Below are 17,856 nucleotides of genomic sequence, written 5' to 3'. Positions count from 1 at the left end.
CGTCTGCTCAGGCGCGGACCTCGCCTTAGGCGATTGGCACTGCCCCTTTCGGGCCAGTCCGGCGGGGAGTGAAGACGCGGTAGGACGCTTCGCTGACGGTGCTGCAGTGACAGTGTCTGTGACGGGGCGAGACTCTCCCCTCGCCGTCAGCAGGGGCGGGAGGCTTCCCCCCGGCCTTCGCAGGAGACCCACAGCGCCTCCGTCACCGCCGCCATGTGCTCGACTCCCGGCCTGCCGACCCGGGGTGGCGCTCCCCTGTGCGTGTCCTTCGTGGACGCGCAGCCCCGCGTGATCCCCGTGCAGCTGTGGGGCCTGGCGGCCGAGCGGCGGGAGGAGTACGCCAAGCTGAGCCAGGAGATCCAGGAGGCGGCGTCCAGCAGAGGCACCTGGTTGCTGGGGGGGCGCCTCGGCCTCGCCCTCGCCCTCGCCCTCGCCAGGGGAGCTGTGCCTGGTGCAGGTGGGCCTCGCCAGGCCGAGGAGAGCCGTGTCTTCCTGCTGGAGGAAGGCCGCATCGTCAGCGTGGGCACCGGCTCCCTAGCGCCCGGCAGCAAGGAGTTCTTCCACCTGCCCTCTGAAGTGCTGAGCTGCGTCCTCGCCGGGCTGGTGCCACTGTCGGGGGGCGGGGGAGGAAAGAGGCAGCGCGCACACACACCGCGAGCCCCAGCACTGGTCTCCCGCCGCCCTGGACTTCCTTGGCCAGCTGCAGGGCCAGGAGGTGCAGGGCCGCGTGCTGCTGTGGCACCGCCTTGTCCTCCTGGACGTGCCCTCGCTGGCCCAGCAGATGCAAGAGCGGGGCCTGGCGCGCCGGTCCCCGAGTTGCTCTTCAGGGCCCTGCTCCAGCGCTACCTCTCCACCGTGACCTCTCCACCGTGACCTCTCCACCGTGACCGTGACGGCCCCCGCGGTGCTCCTCCTCCTCCCCCGGGCGCCCCCCAAGCCCGAGGAGCCCGGCCTGGACTACTTCTACCCGCAGCTGCAGCTGGGGAGCCTCGCCGAGAGCATGGCGTAGGTGTATCGAGGCCCGCCACCGAGGAGGAGAACGTGCCCCTCGGAGGAGGTCCCTGGGAGGAGCGAGAGGAGAGCCCGGACAAGCCCGGCTCCCCCTGTGCGTCCTTCGGGCTGGACGGACGCTGGTACCGCGCTCCTGCTGGAGACCTTCCAGCCCCAGCGCTGCACCCAGGTGCTGCACGTCGACTACGGCAGGAAGGAGCTGGTGAGCTGCAGCAGCCTCCGCTCCCTGCTGCCCTAGTACTTCCGCATGCCCGTGGTCACCTACCCGTGCGCCCTGTACGGGCTCTGGGACGGTGGGCGTGGCTGGTCGAAATCCCAGGTGGGTAGCCTCAAGGCGCTCCTGCTGGGCCAGGCCATCAACGCCAAGATCGAGTTCTTCTGCACCTTCGAGCACGTCTACTACGTCACCCTGTACGGGGAGGACGGGATGAATCTCAACTGCGTGTTCGGGGTGCAGGCCTCCTGCTTGGTCGACCGCTTCCTACAGAGCCAGGGCACAGAGGAGGAGGAGGAGTAGGACGAAGAGCCAGACCTAGCTCAGTCTCAGTCCCCCGGGGAAGAGGCAGACCACGAGTTTGCCCTCCCCGCCTTAAGGTCCATCCCGTTAAAGCTGAATGCCTTCTAGAGTTTGTCAAAACTCCTTCGGAGTTTTGGATCAGGTTGAGGAAGCACAATGGCACCTTCAGCAGGTTAATGCGGAAAATGTGCAGCTTCTATTCCTCTGCTAGTAAGCTAGATGGTGTGGTTTTGAAATCCGAGCCTGATGATCTTTGCTGTGTCAAATGGAAAGAAAATGGGTATTATCGGGCTGTCGTTACCAGGTTAGATGACAAGAGTGTGGATGTGTTCTTAGTTGACAGAGGAAACTTGGAAAATGTAGATTGGTATGATGTGAGGATGCTGTTTCCTCAGTTTAGGCAGCTTCCAGTATTGGCTCTTAAGTGCACTCTAGCTGACATATGGCCCCTGGGGAAAGTTTGGAGCCATGAAGCGATTACCTTTTTTAAAAAGACTGTGCTCCATAAGGAATTAGTTATCCATGTCCTTGATAAGCTGGATAATCAATATATTATTGAGATTCTTGATGAGTCAAGAACAGGAGAAGAGAACATTAGTAAAGTTATTGCTCAAGCTGGGTATGCTAAGGATCAGGAGTTTGAAACAAAGGAAAATATTCCTGTAAGTGCCTACTCTCCAGGGCATGGCTCTAACCACTTTAATGCAGGTAACAACAAAATAGCTCCTACAAAGAAGGTAGATGTAGAACAGAAAGCCAAAGGAGATAATAAAACTGCATCTCATGCAGAGAATTTGAGTGAGACAGTTCTTACAAATGCCTCAATTCTAGGTATGCAGGAAAAAGAGAAACGAATGACTGTGTATTTTCCTCTGGTACAGAATTTCTTCGATGTTAAGTCAGACTCTTGTAAGGGAGAGCTAGAGGTTGGAAGTACAGAAGAAGTCAGAGTGTCTTTTGTTGAAAATGCTGGCTATTTCTGGTGTCAACTGACCAGGAACCGGTCAGAATTTAAAACTCTAATGTGTAATATTCAGGACCATTGTGAGAATACAGCTATCCCTTACCAGGGAACAATTCCTGCTTGTTTAGCAAAGCGAACAGGAAATGGGAAATGGTCCAGAGCTTTGATTAGTGAGGCAGAATCTTCAGAGCATGTTAAAGTACTATTTGTAGATTATGGAGACAAAGAGACAGTTTCTGTGAAGAATATTTACTCCATTACTGAAGAGTTTCTCAAGGTAAAAGTCCAGGCTTTTAGGTGCAGTCTTTATAATTTAATTTAACCGATTGGTCAGTGTCCCTTTGATTGGGACGAAAAAGCAGTACAAGCTTTTAGTGAGTTTGTCAACAGTGCAGTGGAAAAAAAAATCTAGAATTAAAATGCACAATATATGCTTTAGCTTCAATACATGATGAAGAGCCATTTAATATTGTGGATTTACTAACACCCTTTCAGAGTGCATGTCATTTTTTGGTAGAAAAGAGACTTGCAAGACCAGTCAAATTTCAGAGGCCTCTAGAATCCCATGTTCAGCTACATTCCTACTACTACTCTACTCATGATATGAAAATAGGAAGTGAAGAGTCAGTGTACATAACACATGTCAAGGATTCTTGGACATTTTATTGCCAGCTTGACAGAAATGCACATATTTTAGAACAGTTGTCATAATATAATGAAATTAAGTAAAGTTTTGTTAAATTTAAAAACATCTCCCTTGATCCCTCAAAATTTGTGTCTTGCCAAGTATACTGATGGAAATTGGTCTAGGGGGATAATAATAGAAAAAGAGCCGACTAAAGTCTTCTTTGTGGATTTTGGTAACATTTATGTGGTAGCAAATGATGATCTGCTTCCAATACCTAGTGATGCATATGATGTCTTACTTTTACCCATGCAAGCTGTTAAATGTTCCTTATCTGACATTCCTGATCATATACCAGAAGAAGTTACAACATGGTTTCAAGAGATTGTTTTAGATAAGTCATTGAAGGCTTTGGTTGTAGCAAAAGACCCGGATGGAAGACTGATTATAGAATTATATAATGGCAGTATTCAAGTCAATGCTAATATTAATGAGAAATTAGTACAACTTGGCTTTAAGTGTCAAATCAGGAAAACAATAAGTAAGACACCCCTTTCTCCACCTGAAACACTTGAAATAAAAAAGGGAAACATTAAGTCATCATCTACAGAGTATTTAACTAAATCTGCAGGGGAAAAAAATGTAGCATGGAGGTCTTGGGAGGATCCTATTGTCCTGAGATCAGTTCAACATGTAAGGAACTCAGACTTTTACAAAGTTTAGAAAATTCAAACTTAACCCCTCAATATGAGGACCCTGTAGTAAAAAATAATACATTGTCTCAGTTAGTAGAAAAGAAACAAGAATGTTACGTTGAACAATCTATGAAAGCTGAAAAAGTTGAAGCTAGTGTTTTGGAGAGAAAAATAGGAGATTCATATAACAAAGATTTTCCTCTAAAAATTGCTGATTTCCCTCAGAAGACTCTAGTCCCTGGCTTTAAAACTACTGTATGTTTCTCATGTAAATGACCCGTCAGACTTTTATGTCCAACTAGCTGAAGATGAAGATAAAATTAACCATCTTTCAGAGAGATGAAATGATAACAAAGCAAAGCCTGAATATTATACAGGTCCACCTTTGAAAAAAGGAGATATAATATGTGCCATTTTTCCAGATGACAGTTTATGGTATCGTGCTGTGGTCAAGGAACAACAACCCAATGACCTTCTGTCTGTACAATTTATAGATTATGGCAATGTTTCTGTGGTTCATCCTAACAAGATAGGTAAGCTTGATGTTATTAGTCAGCTATTACCAGGATTGTGCATTCACTGCTCTTTAATGGGACTTTGGGCTCCTGAGATTTTAAACTCTAAGGAAATGATGCGTTATTTTTCCAAAAGTACAGAAGAGGCTCAAATAAGATGTGAATTTGTTAAATTTCATGACAGATGGGAAGTTATTCTTGCAGATGAACATGGAGTCATAGCAGAAGATATGATGAGCAGGTATGCTCCCGATGAAAAACCTCAAACAGAACTTTCTACTCAAATAATGAAAGGTGCCTATTCAAAGACTTTAAGCAAAGCAGACCTTGATACCTCAGTGTTTCTGAACTGGTATAATCCAAAGCTGAAGATGATACAAGCTTATGCCACTGTCATTGATGGCATAATGAATATTTTTGGTGTCAATTCTCTGATACAGAGAAACTTCAGTATTTAGAAGTAGAACTAAAAACTGCTGTAGAACAAGTAACAGATTCAAGAAATTGCATCTCATGTTATATTGGAGATCCTTGCATAGTGAGATATAGAGAAGATGGGCTTTATTACAGAGCACTTATTACCAATATTTGTGACAATGACCTTGTATCTGTCAGGCTTGTGGACTATGGAAATGTTGAAGACTGTGTGGACCCAAAAGTGCTCTGGAACATTCCTGCTGAACTTTTGTTGGTTCCCATGCAGTCCTTTCCTTGTTGCCTTTCAGGATTTAATATTTCTGAAGGTGTGTGCCCTCAAGAGGGAAATGATTATTTTTATGAAATAGTAACAGAAGATCTGTTGGAGGTAGCAATATTAGATGTTAAAAGGGATGTTTGTAATATCCCCTTAGCAATTGTTGATATAAAAAGCAAAGGTGAAAGTATTAATTAGAAAATGAAAAAATATTCCAAGATTAGTAATAGTGATCCATCCTATGAAAAAATTGGCTTGGAGATAAAGGGAACTCTTGATCCTTCCAGTTCTAATATTGGACTTAAGAAACCAAATACTAAATCTGGGCAAGAGAAAATACTCTATGTGAAACCAGAGACAGATAAACTCTCCATAAGTATTGAAAAGGATTTAAACATTATTGATACCAAACCAAATATGTTTTATGATCCCGACCCAGATAACATTTTGAAAGCTTCTCAGAGCCCATACAAAGATAACATTGGCACTAAGATATTAGAAAGTAAAGTAGAAGATCAGTTGGTTGACACAGTAAAATTTGATGATAAATACCTAATTGCAGGATTTAACTCACTATTATCACATGCTAGTGAAAAAAAGGACAATTTAGAACTAACTTCTCTTGAGATGCCACTTTCTCCTGATAATGACTTAAAAGAATGCCTGGAACTAGAAGCCATTGAGTTACAGAATTCTTTCATCAAGGATGAAGAGAAAGATGGACAAGGCTTGGTGCCTCCTGTTGTGCCACTGCACCAAGATTGTGATGCAGAAGCCACCTTGAAACCATTCACATTACAGCTTCCCCTCAGTCATGAAATTGAGAAACAGCCAAAACTAGAATTGCCTACAGCCAACCTGTGTCTAGATGATAAAATGCACACTTTAAAGGTTAGAAATAGTGAAGCCTGAGAACATCTGGAATGGCATATCCAAATTGGATATGAGTCCGTGTAAGAAAAGTGATGTGGAGGCAATGTAGATTAAGAATGGGTTCCCAAGTGTTGCCAGTCAGTCAGAAGCTGATATTAAACAAGTAATCATCACACCTAGACCAGAGGAGTAATCTAAAAAAATCATTATTATTTGATTTAAAGATTATTTTTAAAATAACAACAAGAAGTTGACATTTTCAAAAACTTATGTGTCAAAACCAAAACAGATCTTAGGTTGATTGTGTAATGCATGTATCATGACTTTTCTATAAATGCGTATCTGGGATGTATCCTCTCCCTCCCTTTATATATGTTAATGTTCTTAATCAATTGGGAGGATTATTATTTTGCTATAAACAAATTGTTAATGCATTATTAACATTTTCAACAAGACTATGTTGTTTTATTTTGAGTATGCCATTTAAAACAGGAAAGTATAGGTTTATGACATGTATGTTATTTGATGCTACTTGTAGAATAGCTTTGTTAGCAGTAACTTCTACAGAATTTTTGTTTGTCTCTGTAACCTCTTCATGTGCGGGGGTCAGGTGGGGAGGAGGGAGACTTGGGACATTGGTGATGGGAATGTTGCACTGGTGATGGGTGGTGTTCTTTACATGACTAAAACCCAAACACAATCATGTATGTAATCAAGGTGTTTAAATAAAAAAATAAAAAAATTATATTTTAAATAATTATATATATGTATATATATACTTTACTGTACTGCCAGGTTTTAGGATACCAAGAGCCACTAGCTGTTTTTGCCACCTAAAACCGTGACATGTCAAATGCTACAGATGATTGCACTGATGGAATAATAGTTTTTATTTTTAATTTTCCCTTTGATGGCCTGGCTAGAGGGACATAGTGACAAAGTAAAGAATATGAATTGAAAGTCAGACTTCCAAAGATCAAATCCTGACTATACCCCAATATCAAACACCACTATCCAAACAAGTGGAAGCAGAGATAAACAAATGGACTACATTAAAGTGAGAAGCTTCTGCACTTCATCTGCACTTCAAAAGAAATAGTGACTAGGGTAAAAAGGTCACCTACAGAATGGGAGAAAACTTTTTACCCAGTACTCATCAGATAAGGGGCTAATAATACCTAAAATATACAAGGTAATGACAGAACTTAACAAAAAAAAATCTAACTCCATTGAAAAATGGGAAGAAGAAATGAACAAACATTTCCTCAAAGAAGAAATATAGATGGCCAAGAGGCACATTAAAAAACGTTCCACATCAAAATAAATAAGTAAATGTTCCACATCACTAGTCATCCAGGAGATGCACATCAAAACAACAATGAGATAGTATTTCATGCCACAGAGACTGGCACACATCACAAAGAACAGGAACAACCAGTGCTGGTATAGATGTGGTGAGTCCAGCCTTTCTGGAAAACAATATAAATATTCCTCAAAAAAATTGAAAATTGAGTTCCATATGATCCAGTAATACCACTACTAGGGATATACCCTAGGAACATATAAACACAATACAAACATGCCCTCTGCAGTCCTATGTCCACTGCAGCTCTATTTACAATAGCCAGAATCTGGGAACAACCCAGATGCTTGACAACAGAGGAGTGGCTAAATAAACTGTGGTACATCTATACAATGGAAACTACGCAGCTTTTAGGAAATTGAAGTAATAACATTTACCTATTCGTGGATGCACCAGGAAGACTATCATGCTGAGTGAAACATGTCAGATAGAGACAGACAAAATATTCTCACTTATCTGCAGAATTTAAGAAACATAAAATACAGTGTAGTAATAGTACCCTGAGACAATAGACATGAGGGCTGGAAGGACCAGGCCATGATATAAGCTTACCACAAAGAGTGGTAAATATAGTTAGGGAAATAAATACACTAACAACTACCATGACAATGATAGAGAAATACAATGCCTGTCTCAAAGACAGGCAGGGAATGGAGGAGGGAAATTTGGGACATCTGCAGCAGGAAAGTTGCACTGGTAAAGAGATATGTGCATTTTATGGCTAAAACCCAATTACAAAATAATCATAATCATAGTAAGCATAGTGCTTAAATAAAGAAATTATATTTTAAAAAAGGTGGAGCCTTGTTTAGCCTGGACTGGTATTAGTAGACATCTATAAACAGGCAGACAATTATATTTTCTCAATAAACAGGAATATATTGAGTAAAAGGCATGTACTCTTATTTTCATAGTCATTGTCATCTCTCCTAGATATCTGAGATAAATAAGTTGGGAATTTTATATATAATGCATTTATTTCACTTTTGGTTCCTATGGTGAATTGCTTTCTAGAATCTAAGCCACAGCATTTGTATATTACATCGTAGAGTAATTGGGTGGGACCCAAGTAATTATGGTGCTATATAGCACCAACGAGGAAAAACAGATGTCATAAAATAAGAAGTGACTTGCTATGTCTATGGTGAAAAACAATACAGTGATCATTAGTCAGCAACATTAAACCAGAGTTCAGAAAGTAAGGTACCCCTTAAATACAAACAGAAAAGACTGGCATGAGGTCTGTGTGTGTGTGTTTATTACTTATACACAGATTTTGATTTTAGTTCAAATAGAAAAATAGCTATCAACAAAGTATAGTTTAATATGCCTTCAGATGGCCATAGCACAGCAGGTAGGGCATTTGTCTTGCATGTGGCTTGGGGCCGAACTATATCGTCTCCTAAGTTGGCCAGGAATGATTTCTGAGTGCAGATCCAGGAGTAACTCCTAAGTGCTGCCAGGTGTGCCCCCCAAATCATATATATAACATATATAAATCTCTCTATATATACATATGTATGTATATATGCCATCAGAAAGCCTCTTTCCACTCCCCATATGATACATTCTTACATTGAAGAGTTTGGTTTTGTAAAGGTAGTAGAAGTACTTTGTGAGTGTGGGACATTCCCTAGAATATGGTTGTCAACAGAGAAGCTATGGAAGAAAGGCCTGGGCATTCATCAAACAATACTTGATTTGATTCCATAAGAAGGAGGAACTAATAAGAAATAGAAACACTGTGGGGAAGAAATAAAAGATAAATAAAATTTTGGTTAGAGTAGATTTACAAAACCTTCAGAAAGACTATAAGTAAATTATAAAGTTGAGAGCTAGACAATAATATTGTAGGATGGACAAAAGGTATTAAACAGCTTTATTGAGGTCAAAGAAGGAAAGCTAACTACCAAAAAAATCTGGATATCTTCTCCAGAAAATAGGGTTGTACTGATGCAGGAAAGTTAATAGGTCAGATCTAAAGTAGAATTTCTTATTAATGAGTTCTGACATTATAAATTAACAAGAGCTGTTGTGAAATTTGTGACTACTGAAGTAGTCTCTGGCCCTGCTAAAGTTCAGAAAACAAGAAATAGTAAAATTTAAATTCTTTTTAAATCTCATGACATTCTGATATATGGAAAAAATAATGAACATCTTGCTTTTTTAGCTTCACTTAAAACTTGACATGCATCTAGCAAAGATCTGGAGGTTTTTTTTTTTTTTTTAATAACTCATCTAGAAACTCGCCAGAGCACACACACTGTGAGGTGACTCTGTCACCCATGGAGCAGCTAAAATGACATCAATAAATCATAAAATATACCCAAGAGGGCATTATAAATCATTTAGAGTTGCTATTAATATTTTGAATGTGTTCACTTTTAGCAGTTTAAATTTTAGTATTTGCATTACATTTTTATCTAACACTTGATAATTGGAATATGAGTTTTTAGAAATGGTTTTAGATTTTTTTGCTATTCATTTAAGAATTAAATAGAATCAGAAATTAGATTGTTACTACTTTTATTTTTCTCTAAAATTCCTGTTTGGCATTTTGAATCTCTACAGTGTGCATGTGGTATATGTGGAGGGGTGCTGTAACCATTGTTCTTCCTAATGAGTAGTTTGAATATTTTCTTAATAATCTCTTTTCTGGCTATGGATATTTCCCTTCACAGGACTGTGGCAGCATGGTTGGCCTTTAAGGTGAATAATACATACAGCATTAAAAGATCTTTTCTAGTTTAGCACTGAAAGTCTTGAGTTATAGGGAACATCTTAATCCAGGTCAAACTAGGTAGTGAAAACTCAGGAGGGTCCTAAATCCAAGTCAAATTATCTTATGAGTACTGTCCACAGAGAAAATAGTGGATTTCAACATATTCATCTTTAATTCCCTAATATTTTCTTTCTGTGACCAGCATTCTTGACTTCCATTAGTAACTTAATGCTTTTTTGAGCCAGTTAGAGAACCTTGGTTGTCTAAATCACTTGAGGATATCCACTTCTTCCATATTACTATAATTACCCTAACTTATTAGTAAGAACAATAATTTATTGATAATATATTATCCTCTAAAAGTGTGCTTAATATTTTATTATAATAACAGATTTTCACAGAAACTTTGTAGAATACCTACATCTGTTCTTTCTCCCACTTATTTTCATTATAAAACCAGACTCAGAATATATTTACTATATGTTCTCTCTCTGTATCTGCCTGTCTCTGTCTCCATCTCTGTCTCTCTCTCAGCACCATATGGTGCTGGGATCAAAATTAGGGGCTCTGATGTACAAATTATGTATTTAGCTTTTTGAAAATATTTTATTGTTTATTTTTAGTTATTATTTATTATTATTTTATTATTTATTTTTATTATTAGTTATAAATTCCCATAGGTTCAGAATGGAAAAAATTCAGAACAAGTCATAGAAAGACCCTATATTCTTAAAGCTCTTTGTTTCTTCTAATCAGAACTTGATCCCCTTAGGAACTTGGTTGCAAATATTTATAGCTTCAAAGAGTTTCTGCTAATAGACTTTAATAAATTTGTAATTTATTATTTTATATGATTTATAACTCTTATCATTCATTATGATTTACAACCCTTAGCTACTCTTTTTTATTAAATTTTTAGTTAATGATAAAAATTTTATCTACCATGATTAACAAAACTTTTAACAACAGGGCTTCATACATACAATGTTCCAGTACCACCTTAGTGTTTCCTCCACTTCAATCTACCCTCCCTCCCCATTCCCATTTGGAAAGCTCAATTTTATAAACCAGATCTTAGTCTCTATTGCCTTAGGCTATTTGTTCCCTTACTGTCTCTTTATATTCTACATATGAGAGTTTATTTTGTATCAGCCCTTTTAAATAACTTCCCTCAGCCAGATCCTTCCATATAGGAACAAACTGCGTGGTTTTGTCTTTTATTATAGCTGAGAACTTAGTATTTCATTGTGTATGTGTATACCACAGTTTATTAACTCCTTTGTTCTTGAACACGTGGATTGTTTTTAGACTTTGGCTATTGTAAATAGTGCTGCAATAAATATAGGAATGCAACTGTATTTTCTGAATAGAGTTGTTGGGCCCGTGGGCATTCATTCCATGAAGTGGAGTTGCTGAATTCTTAGTTTTGGGAGAAGCAACCTTATTATTATTTTATTTTTAAAAAGGTTGGACCAGTTGACATTCCCATTAGCAATGAATGAGGGTTCTTTTTAGTCCACATCTATGCATATTCTGGATGGTTTTTTTGTCCTTTTTGAAAAGTGTCAATTGCACTGAAGTGAAATGATATCTCATTGTTGTCTGATCTGTATTTCTCTGATGATAAGGTATACAGAGCATTTCTTCATATACCTATTGGTCATATGTATGTCTTCTTTCTTTAAGGAAGTTTATTTAAGGAAGTCTCTTCTTTCTTTAAGGAAGTCTCCCCACTTTTTGATGGAACTATTTTAGTATGGTCATATGGTCATATCAGCCTTTTTTGTTTGTTTGGTTGGTTTTTGGGCCACACCCAGCGACACTCAGATGTTACTCCAGGCTATGCACTCAGAAATCGCTCCTGGCTTGGGAGACCAAATGGGACTCTGGGAATCGAACCCAGGTTCATCCTGGGTCAGCTGCATGCAAGGCAAATGCCCTACCGCTGTACATCGCTATGGTTACCACATGTTTTTTTAACAGACTCCATCACTATGGCCGAGGAAGTGAAGTCATTGTTTGCATTTGTTCTCATCAAGTATCTGTACCCTGCACTTGGAATTGGGGATTGAGTAAAGTCATCTAAATCATGTGCAAGATCAATGGGAAATTGAGGTATAAACCACAAGTGAGAGGGATGTTTTCTGAACAGAGAAAAACTAAAGATGGAACTGAAATATAGCTATTTAAATTGAGGTGATTTGAAGACAAAAAGGAAACAAAGCATTTATGGGACAGGGGAATGGGGAGTTTGGGCAACAGCCCGTGGTACTCAGGGGGTATGCCAAGTACAGTGCTCAAGTTGCTCCTTATGGTGCTCAGAGTAGCATATAGTAGCAGGGATTAAATTCAGTCTTTGTGTATGCTAGTGTATACTAGTCCTTTGAGCTGTCTCCAAGGCCCCTATAAAAACATTTTTTAAACTAAAAATTTTGAAATTAAAAATATACTGCTGGTGAAATTACAAATGATATACTGTTCAAACACAGGATTTTGAAATGGAAGACTATAATGGCCTGCATTTTTATTTTCTAGTAGGTCATTTAATATAAACTAAGGCAAGTAAAACTATCTTAGCCTTCTTGGGAAAAACAAAGCTTTAGATTATTATTTACTTCTGTTTTCTTTATAGAGGATAAATTTATAGAGTGTGTCAGGAAAGGGATGAAGGAATGGATAGACTGACCTACCAAGAAAGGTTGATAGTCAATGTACTGTGCTTTGCCTTCTTCAAATCTTATGCTTCATTTTAGGTTTATTAACTTAAAATTAATTTGAAAATCAAGTTTTTTTTCATTGGCTTCCCAAGTGGTTTCAGAAAACCTAATGACCCCTCCTAGAAGTTCTTTGATAATTAGTCTGGTAATTCTAAGGATGTGGTACTTGGAGCACTCCAGAGCTATGCCCCATGGTGTGTATAGTGCTAGAGATCGAATGGAGTCAACTGTATATAAGGCATGTGCTGTAAGTCCTATACTATCTCTCTGGTCCCTATATGGTCTTTCTTCATACAAGTGAAATCTAAATACAAATATTTAATATAGATGCAATATGGTAAATTCATTTCATAAGTAATCAATTTTAAATGATTGACTTAATCTAAATCTTTCCCCTTCATATTGTTTCTCAGAGACTGTTTGCCTTTTTTTGTTTGTTTGTTATCCAGAAACCCCTATATACAGTCCCATAACTGAAGAAGTTTCTGCTAGTCTGTCAAGACACAATGGCCATTTTTCTCCTATTTTATTACCTTCTTGGATATTCTTAGGAAGAAGGCAAATGTCTCCAAGTATCCCAGGGGCTGTTTTGCTCACTCTTCCTATCCTGAAACTCATTTGGCAAAGTGAAAAATTTTTTTAGATTACAGATTTAGCTATAAGGAGAGAAAGTATTTGCACACTGCATCTTTCTTCCTTTCAAATTCCACTTATTTATTATTTTGCTTCACCTTAAATGCTTATATCCACTGAGATTGTGCTTTAATTAAACCTAGAAGCATCTAGAAATGGAAACCTTTGACACCAAAAAGATACATGCAATTACATATATAATATACAACTAAATATATAATACATGATATGTAATTATTTTATAAGTAGGCATTTTATTATAGAAATAAATGTTTATAAAATTTTAAAAAGAAGATTTAAAAACCATGCATTCTAGTTTTCAATATTAGCACTATATCATGGAGCCTATTTTTTTCAGTTTGAGGAGGTATAAGGATGGCTTTGCATTTACTTTGTTTCATTTATAAAAATGAGATTGTGTTATAGCATTTATTAGTAATATTTTTTCACATAGAAGTATATGATTAATATTCTTTTCTATAACAGCCTATTTCTACAAGGGCACATCTATTTTTCTTAAATGTCTATTTAAATATTCTTGAATAGAGTAGCAACTGCTAAATATAAATGTATAGAGAATTTTTCTTTATATAAATGGACTGCTGTTCTTACAAGAGAGATGTTTGTATTTTAATAGTTATTTTCTTTAGGTAGTGCCTAGCAGAAGGATACAAATCTAACAACTGATCCCATGTGGGAAGACTTTAAAACAAAGGTCACTCATTATTTTCATTATGACACATAGTTCATCCATTTGCCTATAAGAATGACTCCTTCCATCTAGTCCAACCTCTATGGAAAGCGATATAGATATTCCTCCAAAATCTGGAAATTGAGCTCCCATTCGACCCAGCTAATCCACTCCTAGGGATATACCCTAAGAACACAAGAATACAATACAAAAACCCCTTCCTCACACCTATATTTATTGCAGCACTATTCACAATAGCCAGGCTCTGGAAACAACCAAGATGCCCTTCAACAGACGAATGGCTAAAGAAATTATGGTACATATACACAATGGAATATTATGCAGCCATCAGGAGAGATGAAGTCATGAAATTTTCCTATACATGGATGTACATGGAATCTATCATGCTGAGTGAAATAAGTCAGAGGGAGAGAGAGAGATGCAGAATAGTCTCACTCATCTATGGGTTTTAAGAAAAATAAAAGTCATTTTTGCAACAATCCTCAGAGGCAATGAGAGGAGGGTGGAACTTCCAGCTCACTTCATGAAACTCACCACAAAGAGTGGTGAGTGCAGCTATAGAAATAACTACACAGAGAACTACCATAATCATATGAATGAATGAGGGAACTGGAAAGCCTATTTAGAGTACAGGTGGGGATGGGGTAGGATGGAGGGAGATTTGGGACATTGGTGGTGGGAATGTTGCACTGGTGAAGGGGGTGTTCTTTACATGACTGAAACCTAATCGCAATCATTTGTGTAATCAAGATGTTTAAATAAAGAGAAAAAAAAAGAATGACTCCTTTCACTTGAAAGAGAAACTTCCTCTTTTTCTGGTGAGTGCTGGTAGAGATATGGAAGGATCAGGCTCAATATTCATTTCAAATTGTGTTGATTAAAGGTCTCCATACTTAAACTTGGTGTATTTTATCAGAGTCAAATATATCCTTGAGCACAATGCATAACTAGTACCAGTTATAAAATTAAAACCCCAACATTTTGAAGTATGTGCTCCTCTCTTCAATTCTGTTACACAATAATGTTAGATATTTGAAAAAGGACAGATAAAGTTCACAATTTGAATATCTTTGTTAATGTGTTTGCCAAAATATCTCAGAGCAGAATAGTGGAGCAAGAACCAGAAGGCTCTTGAGTGGGATGACTTTTGGCTGGGTGTTCTTTTAGATGCCAGGTGTTAGCATAGTTGCAGGCTATGCAGGTCTCAATTTTAGAGACCATAGCAAAACAATACCTGAGATTTAGTCAAGATGTCATGAGGCAAACATCAACAAAAGGTCAATTCCCACCTTGTATAAACACCTCAGGGGTTGGTTTCTGGGATGTGAGACATGTGAAAGTAGAAGGGCTTCTGGGGTCTAGGCTGAGTCTCATCAGTGATCAGCAGATAAAATTTTGTCAAAATAGGCAGTTAGATATGGCTTCCCTGGATGGTTCAGAATTGGAACTAAAAGAGAGTTGATTCTAACATTACTTCTGACATGTTCAACAAATCCTAGGAAGATTAAACATAAGGATACAAAGAGCAAGCTAGAAACTTCTGAAACAAATTTATTTTAGCATGAATTTTCTTTTTGGTGTGAAATGGTAGAAGGTTTGGCTAAAAAATGTAGAGGACTCTATGTAATGAAGTTTTGTGTGTAATGAATTTTGTAATTGATGAAAAACTTTATAAATTAAGGCAGAGGTGTGCAAGTTTAGTCTTGCTGGTACATGAAGCCGTTGAGCAAGAATGTGGCAAATTAGAAAGTTGAAATTAATAAGAAAAAACGGGGGGCTTATTAGAAGATCAGAATAAAAAGAAAGACAAAAGAAAAATGGCTCTATTATAGCACTATTTATAGGGGCTAAGTACTTGAAATAATCTAAATAGCAGCCAGTGGGAATGTAGTTGTATAGTCACAAAAAATAAAAATAAAGTAGTTTTCTCTGTGTTGCATTGATCTGAAATAGTCTCCAGGATATGTTCAAGGAAATGAACTTGGTACAGAATAGGATGCATAATATTGTAAGGATTTGGAAGAAAGGAGTAAAATAAATATACATTCTCAAATATGCATAAAACCTAGTGCCAGGTTTACCTTTGAAAGGTATCTAAAGTGGGAAGGGCACTTCTGTTTTACTACTATACAGCTTTGCACATTGACTATTTTCCATGTCAATAATCACAAATTTATAAACTTATTTTAAGGTTTTTCATAATATTGATACAATAATCTTTTTAATAATAGCCTATATAATAATTCTAATATTTAAAAAATCTTCTATAAATAAAGATTTTAATGATCACTTATATAATGATTTTAATAACCTATATAATGAAGATTTTTGAAACACAATTTCTTCAGAGAAAAGGTATGGGAATATCTTTGGGGAAAAATAAAGGATTTTCTCCAAAGCAAACCTTAATTGCTGTTACTGAGGGGTTCCATTAGGTGTTGACCATAAATTAAACCATTTTCTTGGTGTCTAGAGCATCTTCATCCACTTCTGACCCATGTGGGGAAAAATACTCAAAGAGGGAAATTAAAGATAAAATTAGGACAGTAATTTAGGAACCCTTTCTTCTTTAACTAGCAATTCTCTGCCATGATGTAGAATTTTATTATTTTACTGTTCCTTAGCTATACAAGTCAATCTTTAAGCGAATAATTTTTAGATGGCACTGTGTTTTGGATGCCAATATTTGATGAATAATACAAATTTTATTTAAAATCAGTTGTTATGACAACTGCAATGAACACTGGGATATCATGTTGTTACAGAAAAAGAGTACTCTTCTTCCACCCTTCAGATCAAGGTTAGTTTCTTGGTGGCTTTTAAATTTTTAACTTCTGAATATAATGTGTAAATAAAAAAGCTAAGCTCTCACTCCCAGTGGGTTATTCATGAGCTTGCCTTTTGTCCAAGATACTTCAGTTTTCTCATGTTGTTTTAAGGCTTTGAAGGAAAAGAAATCCTAGAACTCTGTGGTATAGATTTTTCAGTTTCCCTGAAGCACCCAGAATTGGTTTTTTTTTCTCTTTCCCCCTTTGAAGCTAGGGAAACAAACCTTTTCCCCTTAATATTGCTTTTTCACACATCATTAAGCTGATTTACCATATTGTATACCACTGTAGCTTAGCAATCATGGCTTTCTCTCATCAAGAAAATAAAACAATTATTCAGAATCTATAATAATAAAGGGATTTTACCTGATTCTGAAAGTATATGCTACTGGGGATTTTACTCAATTCCCTGATTTTATTCAAGTTCATATGGGAGCGGGTGGTGGAGGAATAGAAGTAAATTATAGATGCAATAAATGAATGCTGTAAGTTGGAGTTAGTGACTCTTAAGGCTCTATTGACTAAAATAAAGCATTTCTAAAGAATAGTTTGTACCTGGGTTTTCTCATGCTTTATTTTATAGGGGAATACACATTTGTTGGATAGGTTTACTCCGCGTTTTGAAGTTCCCTAATTCCAAGTTTGCGTCCTTAAACACACACACAGATATGCACACACACAATCTTTGCTTTTAGCATCTTCAGTATTATATGGTTTTCTCTAGCACAACAAAGAGAGACGGATCAGAAGTGATTAATGTTTGGCACTCAGAGGCAGGATTCTATAATGAGCCGGCAAAACAGCACGGCTTGGACACCGGTAAACAAGAGACCATTATTGCCTACAGTGACTAGCCACCTGGAAGTTGAGACAGTGGCACGTTCTAATCAAAAAAATAAATGACCAGCTGCAAGGTTAAAAGCTCATTATTCCAGGAGTGTCCTTCTTGTTTTTGAAAGCATCTGGAAAGTCGCCCGCATAGGCGGC

At 38.0% G+C, this 17,856-nt stretch overlaps 1 pseudogene; it reads left to right on the top strand.

Moving 5' to 3' along the window:
- The first annotated feature begins 213 nt into the window (after positions 1–213).
- Positions 214–17,856, top strand: part of LOC126007287 (tudor domain-containing protein 6-like) — a 115,540-nt pseudogene continuing 97,897 nt past the window's right edge.

This window comes from Suncus etruscus, chromosome 4 (genome assembly GCF_024139225.1).
Source record: "Suncus etruscus isolate mSunEtr1 chromosome 4, mSunEtr1.pri.cur, whole genome shotgun sequence".
Lineage (NCBI taxonomy): Eukaryota > Metazoa > Chordata > Mammalia > Eulipotyphla > Soricidae > Suncus > Suncus etruscus.
The sequence above is the reverse complement of the archived record's forward strand: the minus strand, read 5'-3'. Positions and strand labels throughout refer to the sequence as shown.